Source organism: Phragmites australis, chromosome 11 (assembly GCF_958298935.1).
Source record: "Phragmites australis chromosome 11, lpPhrAust1.1, whole genome shotgun sequence".
Classification (NCBI taxonomy): Eukaryota; Viridiplantae; Streptophyta; class Magnoliopsida; order Poales; family Poaceae; genus Phragmites; species Phragmites australis.
In genome coordinates, this window is record NC_084931.1 from 21791136 (window position 1) to 21802151 (window position 11016).

Below are 11016 nucleotides of genomic sequence, written 5' to 3' on the forward strand. Positions count from 1 at the left end.
CTGATGTCCAGGCACAGAACCGCCAGGTCGTGCAGCATTCATAAGCTCATATTGAGTGTGTGTGCTTGGTGTAGTGTAGCAAGAATGAGTTCGTCGTTATCATCCTCCTCCGACAACGATGAATCTAAGAGAAAACGATAACTCATTTCGACTAGAGGGAGAACAACAAGGGAGTGAGACTTGGTGAATGGCAACCAGGGGACTGGTCAGGTATATGTAGAGTTGGAAGAAGTAGCAATTAGAAAAAAGTAGCTATTGGAAAAATATAGTCGTTAGACAAAAGAGTAGCCATTAGGAAAAATAGTCGTTGGGAAAAAATAGCCGTTGGAAATAAATCGTTAGAAATATAGCCGTTAGAATTAATTTAATAGTTACAGGATAGTAGTAAACATATGGGTGAGTGAAATATAGGGGGTTAAATTTAAGGGGTCGGTTGGAGCGCACAGAGAAATAAGGGTTAGTCTGGATAAGGAGAATCCTTTTATAAAGATATAAGGGGTCAAATATAAGAGGTCGGTTGGAGATGCTCTCAAATCCCAAAACACCTCTGCTTTTACAGCATCACTGTTACTGTCATATTCTAGTGGTTCAGTTGATAATAGATTACTAAAATTGATAGTTGCATACTTGAAGTCGGTGTGTGGTGCAGCTGCTCTGATATGTGTATTTGTAGATGAATTATCATCCTATCACTATGTGTTAACTAGCTCATGCCCAGTTACATGCTGGCTCTGCGCTATCAAGACTGCAAGTTGAGCTATATGCTTAGATGGTTCACCCTGATGGTTGGTGCATTATTGCTCTAAAGGCTGTAACTTCAAATCATATAGAGATATGCTAATTATCTTGCAGTTGTTATAAGTTCAGATCAATTATTTACTACCTGTACTCTTCTCTTCTAGACTATGCTGCTCATCTCACAGATTGTAAAAGAGGATTAGAACTGATATTTTGGTAGACTGAAAGTTATACTAGTGAAAAGGGCCTTTTGATCTGTGTCTGAAACTAGGGTTCCTGCTATATGGATATACTGCCTACTCCTTATTTCAAGCTACTGCAAATAATTACAATCTCGTATGGCCTCTTTTATTTAGGTAAACCTATGGTGTTTGGGCTCCTAATTCCAGGACAACATCAAAGATTTGAAGGACTAGAACAAGGGAAGGTGTCTGCCTTGAGCTGCTGGTTCTTGTGCTTGAAAGGAAGAAGCTCTTGCTGCAGTTCCTGATGGAAGTGTGTAGCTCGGTTTGAAGAAGAGAAGTGACGTGAAGATGAAGGTGTAGTAGCGTAGTAGATAAAGATGAGAGGTACACTGGAAGTGGAACTCTGTATTCTTGCACACGGCACCTGTGCCCAGATTTTTGTGTGGTGCACTATGTCTTGAGAAAATATACTAGAAGGTGAACTGTAAAAGTTTGGGGCTATTTATAAGGCTATGTTTGTTTCAGCTGTAGATTGTGAAAAGCAGCTTATGGATTGTGGATTGTAAGAAACTGGATTGTAAAATCTGGATTGTAAAAGCTGGATTGTGGATTGTTACAATCTGGTGGAAAGCAGATTGCTAGATTGTTACAATCTGTGTATTGAATTATAACAATCCAGCTTTTCCAACCAGCTGTTTGTTTCAGCTTTTGGATTGTGATCAGAATCCAACTTTTACAATCCAACTGTTTGTTTCAGCATTTGGATTTCGATCATAATCCAACTTTTATAATCTGAAACAAACAGGACCTAACTTATATAAATTCAGGCCTTAATGGTTAGAAATTTTTGTGATTCAGAATTTCAGATTGATGTACGTGCAAAGCTTCTGAGTTCTTTATCATGAGCAATGTTTTGTGCTTCTGATTGATTCAGGTGTAAATGGATCAGAAATTGGTGCAAAGAACCAAAAGAATGTCACTTATGACAAAATGGCTCGTTCATTTGTCATGAGCAATGTTTCATGTTTCAAAGTGATGCCGATTTATTGTAGTAGCAGGGTTGTTCCGAAGGTACCGAATGCATCAAAATGGCTCGTTTGTGTATCAAGTTTTCTTATCAAAAATAAATGGCCTTGGTTCACAAATGTCAAAAATAAAAAAACAATGATATCTATATTAATCAGTAAACATATAAGTCATCATACTATTTAGAGATATATTAGTCATTACACACTAAGTACATATAACCTCTTCAAAGAAAATTAAGATTATCAAACGACTAATTTCTCTAGTCAACAGATTCTCTAAATAGTTACTTTAAAAAATAGCTTATGAGAAAAACTCTTAGAAAAAACTATCCCCAAACATAGCCTTAAACGATCCAGCAGTCGAAGCGCCCGCGCGTTGCGGAATCGTTCAGTCGCGCGGCCGCGCCCGGCATGTGCCCCTGTTCGCCAGCGTCGGCGGCAGCGGTGTTCGGGCCACGCGCCACACCCCTGCCCCGCACGAGCCAAGGACACACTCCCACCTGGCTCCCGCCCATGCTCACCAGTCAGCTGCAGGCACGTTTGCGCGTTTCCACCCCCGGCGCGCGCGCGCAGGGCGTGAGACCAGCTGAACGCTCCGGCGGCTTGACCGCCCGGAGTCGCGCGGCTCCACACGAAAGCTCGGGCAAACTCGCGTAGCACACGCACGGCCGCACGGCCAGATGGACCCACGGCCCCCCCACGAGCCCCGTGCCACCTCGACCAAATGAACACGCGCGGCCGTCCGCGCCCACGGCAGCACGGCCTGGCTACCTGGCGCCACACGCCCCTCGCGCCCGCCACAGCTACTCACGCCGACCGGCCCGTGCCACGTCAGGCATGGGCGTCATCTGAGATTTTAATAGGAAAAACTGAAATGGCGTTTTTCACGGTCGTATCGTATTGCCCATGCGCACATAAAAAAAAAAGGAAAAAACACAAGAGGTGCCGCTGCGGCGCTGCCCCATTCCGTGTCTCGATTGACACGAGGAAGATTCACAAATTTAATCAAATCATCTCTAACCATATTTTTTAATTTTATTTCTTTTTTATTCTCCTCCTCATTCTTATATCCTTTATTTTTTCTTATCTTCAATAACTTTCTTTCAAAGAGATTCATAAAGAGAAAGAAGATAAAATCCTAAATTAGAAGGAATGAGAGATAATCCCTTCGTGAAGTGAAACCGTTAGAGCGTTGAAGGGAATGAGAATCCCTTCGCTATTAGAACAAGACTCACGAAAGGAAATCGTCAGAGATATCTCACATATAGTTCAATACACTACTCTTATACACGACAAGGATATATACAATAAACCAATGCGCATCCCCTTCAAGTACTCTACTTAACACACATCCGAACAAACAGGTCTCAAATTGTTTCGCAATGTTTGTCTATAGCTTTAAAAATATCTGTTTCAAATTATTTATTTATTGTGGTAAAAAATATTTTATGATCTATTTTTTTTATATCCTTCAATAAAACTCGTTGAGTTGTTGTTTCTAAGAAAGCATTATGTGCTTCGGGCGACTCCATGCATGTAGCGAGTGGCCTGTTGAACTACTATGTGCATGGACACATGCAGCCAACCAGCGAGGCTTTTTAATACCAACCAGCTGAGTTTTCTCCTTTGGTTGTTGATCACCGACGTCCTCATTCAGCAAGCTTGCCGTCTTCATGGTCACTGTTGGAGGGTAAACTCCTCAAGCAGGGATTCGAAGGGACCCTTTTGAGATTCGGTCGGAGAGATGATTCTGAATCCGCTTCGTAGGTGAAATAAATGAGAGTAAATGAGATGCAGGTAGAGGTGGAATGATCGAATGCAGGAAGTAGTAAATGCTCAGGAGATTTTTAGACAGGTTCAGGCTGCACTGAGCGTAACACCCTACTCCTGTATGTATGCTATAAATGCTCTGAGAATGTCTCTCTGAGTATCTGATGGGTTATAAGAATGTTTGTCTAGTCTAGAGCTTCATGCTCCTTGTTCTTCGAGACTTGTCTTCTGGTTCGTCGATATCCACTTGGTTCAACTGATCTCGAACTCAACTATCTCCAGGGAGCCCGCCCCGCTTATGTACCCGCCGGGGCGGTAACGTGCCCAGAAAGGATGTCGCGAGTTCTAAGGCGCCATAAATGGAAAGAAACCATCATGGGCTGCTGCGCGAGGTGACGGGGAGGGTTGAAAACGCGCCCCCATCCGGTCTTGTTCGTCATCATGCCACTTTTCAACAGGCGCTACAGGGAGGGCCCACTGGGCAGCCACCGAGCAGCCCGGCGTGCCCGCCCGGTCAGAGCAGGTCTGACACAGCAAGGTGGCATGCGGGGTGCCTCGAGCTCTGTGACGTTATCCCGAGGTGCGCCGGATGACGCGCGATGAGACCCGTGCATTAAATATCCTCATGCCTCCCTGCCAGGTCGTGGCAGGGACTGACAGCAAGCGTGGGAGGAGCAGTTGGAAGTGACAGACCACGCGCCCTCTTAAATACGGCATCGGGCCTCTCACCAGTTGACACCTCGCCGCTGAGCCCTTATGGGGACCACCGACGAAGGACTTCTCAGGTCCTCGGGGAACCGAGTGCTCGGGAGGCCACTGTTCGCAGCCCCGAACACTCTCTCCCAGATATGCCCTTTCTTGGTCTTCGGGGAACCGAGTGCTCGGGGACCACTGTTCATAGCCCCGAGCACTCTCTCCCGGAACTTGGCTTTTCTTATCATCGGGGAACTTAGGGTGCTCGGGGGCCACTGTTCGCAGTCTCGAGCACTCTCTTTCCGGTACTTAGTCTTCTCGGGCCATCAGGGAACTCGGGTACTCGGGGACCACTGTTCGTGACCCCGAGCACCCTCTTCCCGGTATTTGGTCTTCTCGGGCTATCGGGAAACTCGGGTACTCAGGGACCACTGTTCGTGGCCCCAAGCACCATCTCCTGAAATTTGGTCTTCTCGTACCTCGGGGAGATAACTTCCGAGAGAGAACGCCACATGGCACTCTGCTGTTCTAGCCTCATAACTCGAGGACCCCCGTTCCTGTGTCATCGATAGTCACCTTCCTCTATCAAAATCACTTTGCTATCATAGTTCCAAAAAAGGTACAAATTGCATTAACAAGGAAATGATTTAGTATTGATTAAGCAAAATAAAGATACATCACAGTTCCCGGAATACCACACTGTTCACATCGAACCCATATCAGACAAATACTCATAAACTTCTTAAACTAATTCGGCATCGCATTACAGCCGTGAAGGAAGCTCGTCATTCCTCACAAGCATTTCTTTCTGGCAGTGTGGAATCTTGTAATTCTAGGCTCCCCTCAATGGCGAATGTTTGGCTCAAAAATTGTCTTTCAAATTTTGTCTCTAACCATTGGCCTTGAAATTTTGGTTCGCAATAAGTTCGCTAAGAAATTTTAGAGGGAAATATACTCTGACTGTGCGCTCAGCGGTGTCTCAGCTAAAAGCAAGCGTGCGTGCATACATTTACATGCACTTACTCTGACGCTGGAGCTTCCAAATAAGTGTGCTAAGTGGTGTCTTAGCTAAAAGCAAGCGTGCATGCATGCATTTACTTTGATGCTGGAGCTTCCGAGTAAGTGTTGGGATTGTATCGTGAGTTACTTATTCTCATCCTTACATTGATTAGGATAATATGATCATCTTAGTATATTTTTCACTTGATTTTAATATTATTTAATCTATATATAATGATGAGTACGAACAAATATCGAGAAACATGGGGAGTATTTTTTTCCAATTCCCAAACTACACACGGCAACTCCCATGACTCGAACCAACAATTTGTGCCCCCAACGGTTCTCGGTCCACGCTTACCTCACCGTCAAAAAAACATAGTTCTCCGAGCCTAGAACGCTTGTTTAGTAAGGCAGCATTTGTTGGTACCGACGTGGTGGCTAAAGTAAACAGAAACAAAGCGCTTCAAACCAGATGCTGCTACAAGGGGCACTGCCTTTCTCTAAAGATGCGACAGATTAGCTAGGGTTTACGGGTCCGAGCAATCCACTGCTAGCGTGTTTGCTTTGAAGAGTGGGATGGTGATGGATCATCTGATTCTAACTCTAAATATAATTCACTTGTCTTGTTCGAGGAAGAAATGAGTTGATCCATCACCACTCATCCCTCATAAGCACATGCTTAGTGTATATATATAAGGGATAAGGTTATCACATCAAAATTCATGCCATGATGGATCACTCTGTCCTATGAGTTGATTCATGGAGCCAAACACCTCATACAACACGATGCTATCCTGCAGGGTCATTAGGTAGGTGAGGAACATAGAGGTTAGCCCACTTCAAATGTTAGTTTTTTAGATATTAATTAGGTGTGTATCTAAAAAAAAGAGAATATGACAAACAATTTAAAGATAAGAAAAAATGAACTTGTTTTTTATAAAAGAAACTAGCTCTTTGATCAATCCTACATGACTGTAAGACAATAAATTATCTTGAAAGTCTTAAAAAATAATAACACATATATATACATTAAAAATTTATTTCTTAACATCAATTGATTGTATTAGTGATCAGTAATAATCATGTTAGGATTACGAGGCAGTTTGGTGGGCACTAGGGCCAGGTAGGCAGCGCCCGATGCCACTGTTATGTCACAAGCATCACGTTGTGTGGCACGGCTACTGCGAATCGCGTCCAGAAACGAGGGCATTTCTTTTGTGACGCAAGTTGCAGTGATACAGAGGTTGGTTGATTCAGTAGATGTAAGAAATAGCAACGAAATAGCCGATCTGGATCATGGGCATGTTCTTTCTTTTTAAAGGGGAAGATCTGGGCATGTTCTCGTCAAAGCCAGCTTCAGATTTTACAAGGAGACAAGAGCAGAAGATTGCAAGAGGGCAAGAACCTTTGTTTCGGGGACAATCGATCACTTCCAGGGACAGCCACGTACCTCATTGATAACTTAGTGAAATGCGAGTCACAGATCACGAATGTTAGTCAAATGCGACTGTTAGGCACGAAGATCTGGGCATGTTCTCGTCAAAGCCAGCTTCAGATTTTACAAAGAGACAAGAGCAGAAGATTTCAAGAGCGCAAGAACCTTTGTTTCGGGGACAATCGATCATTTCCATGGATAAGTTAGTGAAATGCGAGTCACAGATCACGAATGTTAGTCAAATGCGACTGTTAGGCACGAAGGTTACTACTTGTACAAGACAAAATAAAGTGCGCCCTTTTCTTCTCCTTTTGAGATCGAGTACAAAACGGTACTCCTACTACACCTTTTGTGAAAACTGATTTCGAGAACGGAATTGGCCAACGGCGTAAGTAAAGCAACTGCACTTTACGAAGCTGGCATGCATGCGTGACAGTGCCTGACTGCAGACTGCATGCCTGCACTCACTTCCACCCATGAAAAGCTAGACAAGTCATTCAAGCGCAGCAACACTTGCAGTCGTTTCCTGCATTCTGCCAAGTGAATAGATTAACGGGACAACCCCATAAGCCATGATCCAATACCTCTTGCTACTGTTGAGAACTTGAGGTCCCGCTCGATGCCGACGACTCGCCAGGGAGGAGACAGGGAGGTGGGCCAGATAATTCACCGATGCAATGCTGGTTAAATTTGGGCACTTTCTACCACGCTAGAGATCGAAACTCAACCGACTGGAGAGTTTTTTTTTTTTTAAAAAAAGGAACCGCAGCAGAGTTGCCAGTTATATTTTTTGACGTAAGAGTTGCTAATTATAGTAATAAGAAGAAAGTTCGACGAACTGAGTTGCTCGATTAATTAAAGAAAAATCAAACGATAACCATAAACACGATGTGCATAACTAAATATCTAGAACTAGGTCTAGAGCATCGCAAAAACAACCAAGTCACATGACCAACTACCTAGCTAAACTAGGTCTGAAATGATTCACAACGCTGCAGAGCGGAAAAAATTCAAACCAAAACTGTCACCGACAATACTACAGACTACAATAAAAAAGCGACTACAAGAGCCAACAAAAGAAGAACCGCAATAGCACCACACTCGAGAGGCTTGCAAGATCGACACATCACTGCCTCATGTAAGCTTGAAGGCCGACGACTGGAATGATCCGAGAGAACACATCCGGTGGTGGGAGAGGTGATCCATCAAATTTGGCAAGGAACTACAAGGCAAGATGGGCACTCTGGCGGATCATCTACCATCATAAGTCCTCGTGTGTCTTACCGGTGTTGTCATCGACGGTGAAGGTTGCAGTGAAGCGCGAGGGCGGTCCTCTACCCCCACGAAATTATATTCCAATGTCTCCAGCTTGAACATGGTGGGGACGGTTGCTAGTGAGAGGAGGTAAGCTTCAAACCATTGTTCATCAATCGGGGACGCCGCCTCCAAAGTCAATTCCCGAGTAGTCACAATAGTACTCCAGGGTCTCTAGCTCAAGCGCATGGAGGAATGGAGCCATTGTGTGCTACTCACAATTTGGAGGGGTCATATGTCCATAGGTGTTGTGATCAACTCATCTTCTGCTTTGGTGGCATGAGCTTGGGGCTGCAAACTAGCGGCCATGTGCCTCGACTGCTCGTTAGAAGTCGATTGGGCAATACCCTTCACAATAGTGACCAAAGGGTCAGCAAGGGTGATAACTTGGAGCAACGGTCGCTTTGTGGGTGGATCCTGGTTCTTATGTGATTGATTCATGAGTGACCCTTAGTGCCTCTGTGTAGCAGAGCTGGTCGACTCCTTATTCACTTTATTGATGGCGAGAAACTATTGGTCGTTTGGGTTCACAATGATTGTGAGCAAGGAGTCCCCTGGAAGCGAGCAAACAACTATGAGCGAAAAAAAGAAACGATGAGAACGGAGAGCTCCAAATTGGAGAACAAGGACAAAAAAGGCCAACCATGTCGGCACCAGAGGGGTCTACATTAGGCGGCTTCATGCACTCTAGTTGGTTGGCCACATGCGCTAGCCATAACTTGATGATAAAAACCTTATCTCTGAGAGGGCGCATCCCTTCCTCCAAACAGGTTGCAATCAACTATTGGATCTCAGAGTATAGTGACTGCACCAGAGGTGCAAGCATGGACTGATGGTCCAGTGCGATCGAGTCTTGAGAGGCATGACAGCAGCATCCACACCTAACACCCCCTCTGTCGCAGCAGACAGAGTCGACATCCTTGCCACACCTAGCAAAGGGTTGAGGTGAAACTGGTGACGAGAAATGACGTCCATGATGCGGAGTCGTAGCCACGATCTTTGCCCAGCTCCGAGCTTGATGCAAATGGTGAGGTTAGGTAGATGTGGAGGGAGCGTACATGCTAGGAGGAGTAATGTACCGAGAGCGGCATTTCCACTCCTATTGCCTAGAGCGCTGACAGCGGATGCAAAGGAAGATGTCCCGATAGGAACTGACTTGGTGGTCGTGTGCAAGGCAATGATAACATCTGCCTTGATCCCACCTCTTGAAAGCAAGATTGAAAACGAGATTAGCTCCGAATGAGCTGTGAACGATAGTGGCATCGATTGCTCGGTGTGACGCGTAGATGGATCCTGTCTAGAGCGACCCTTCGAGTCCACCAACACCTGTAGTGCCTTGACAGAGATGGTGGGAAGCACTGGTGAAGGTGGAGGAGGCAAAATTGGTTGTGACGACGGGGAGACAACAACGGTGAGCGACGGGTTCCCACGGATGACACTTGGGCTCAGGCAATGGGGAGGATGTTGGACGTCAGCAAAGGAGTGGGTGTCCGGTGGCTCCAACAGTGAGGTTGGCCCCAGGTCACCTCCAGTGCTAGGACCACAGTTGGGATCCGTCGTTTAACCCATCAGGCATAGCGACGTAGACCCTGCGGAGGAAATTAGGATCTACCGCCACCCGAACCAGTGGCGTAGATAAGATCTGGGAGGCATGGACCAAGCGAACGACGATAGGCTCTGAGCCAGCGCCAATTTGGCAGGCTGCTTTGAACTCCAAGTGGTGGCATGGGCAGATCTAGATTGGCAAGGAGGAGCTGCAATGGCTGGAGGAGATGAGCTTCAACAACTGAGGAGGAGGAGCTGCGATGGGTGGAGCAGAGGAGCTTCGACGGCTGGACTGTTGGTGGTGGCAAGTGACGGGCGGAGGGAGGCGGGCCTTTCTAGCTCCTCCTCCCCTTGGGACTCCCCGTTGAGGGAGCAGGTGGCAGCAGGTATGGGCGAAGGAGGAGCCGAGGAGCAAAGCTTGGAGGGGTGAAGCAGCAGTATCTTGGTGAAAACCAGCAACGGGGAGCGGTAGATCCAGGCTCAGGGTTGGCAGATCCGGCCAATCCAGCCTTGGTCCACAGCTAGGGTGGCAAGCTTTTCCAGAGGGCATCGGCGGTGACGGGGCTCGGGTGTTGCGCTCTGGCGATGGCAGCCCTTGTGCAACCCGCAACTGCCCACCTCGCAGTCCGCACTCTTGCAGAGGTTGCTTCTACGTGCTCCATTGAGATTGAATGCCGCTTCCGTAAACTATTGCAACGTCAACACTCAACACAAAATCTAAACAGTAGCATTCGTTGTTGGGAATTTTGCTATTCACGCTACATGGAAACGGCCGGCCACCATCCTGCATGCATGTGGCAGCTCGCCTCGGCAGCCGCGCGTCTCCATCTGCAGGAATCTTTCTGCCCCGCGCTCACAGCAACATGGCCTGGTGATGCCTTGTTTACCAATAAATCCCTAACACATTAATCCCGTAATCACAGACGCGCACAATGACTCAACGAGCACCGGACGCTGACCGGTTCAGCTAAAACCATTGGTGCGACATCTCATCACGGTCGTAGTATATCTAATCACGCGGGATCGAATCGCACATTGCTCTTGCAGTTTGCACATGATCTATGCATGCATGCATGAGTGCAGCAGTAGTTGCATGCCGTGTCTTCTGTGTGTGGCAGCACATCTCTCTCTCTTTCTCCTTGTAGCCTTCATGCGATCATGAGAGGGTGGCAACGCAGGTAGGAAAACTTATGGCACGTACCGGTTGTTGGACGAACCTCTGTAGATTCCAGCTACTCTACCCCTGTTTAAACAGTCAGTCAACATGTCTAATCTTGCAGCTATGATCTAATCTACTCCTAAGTTT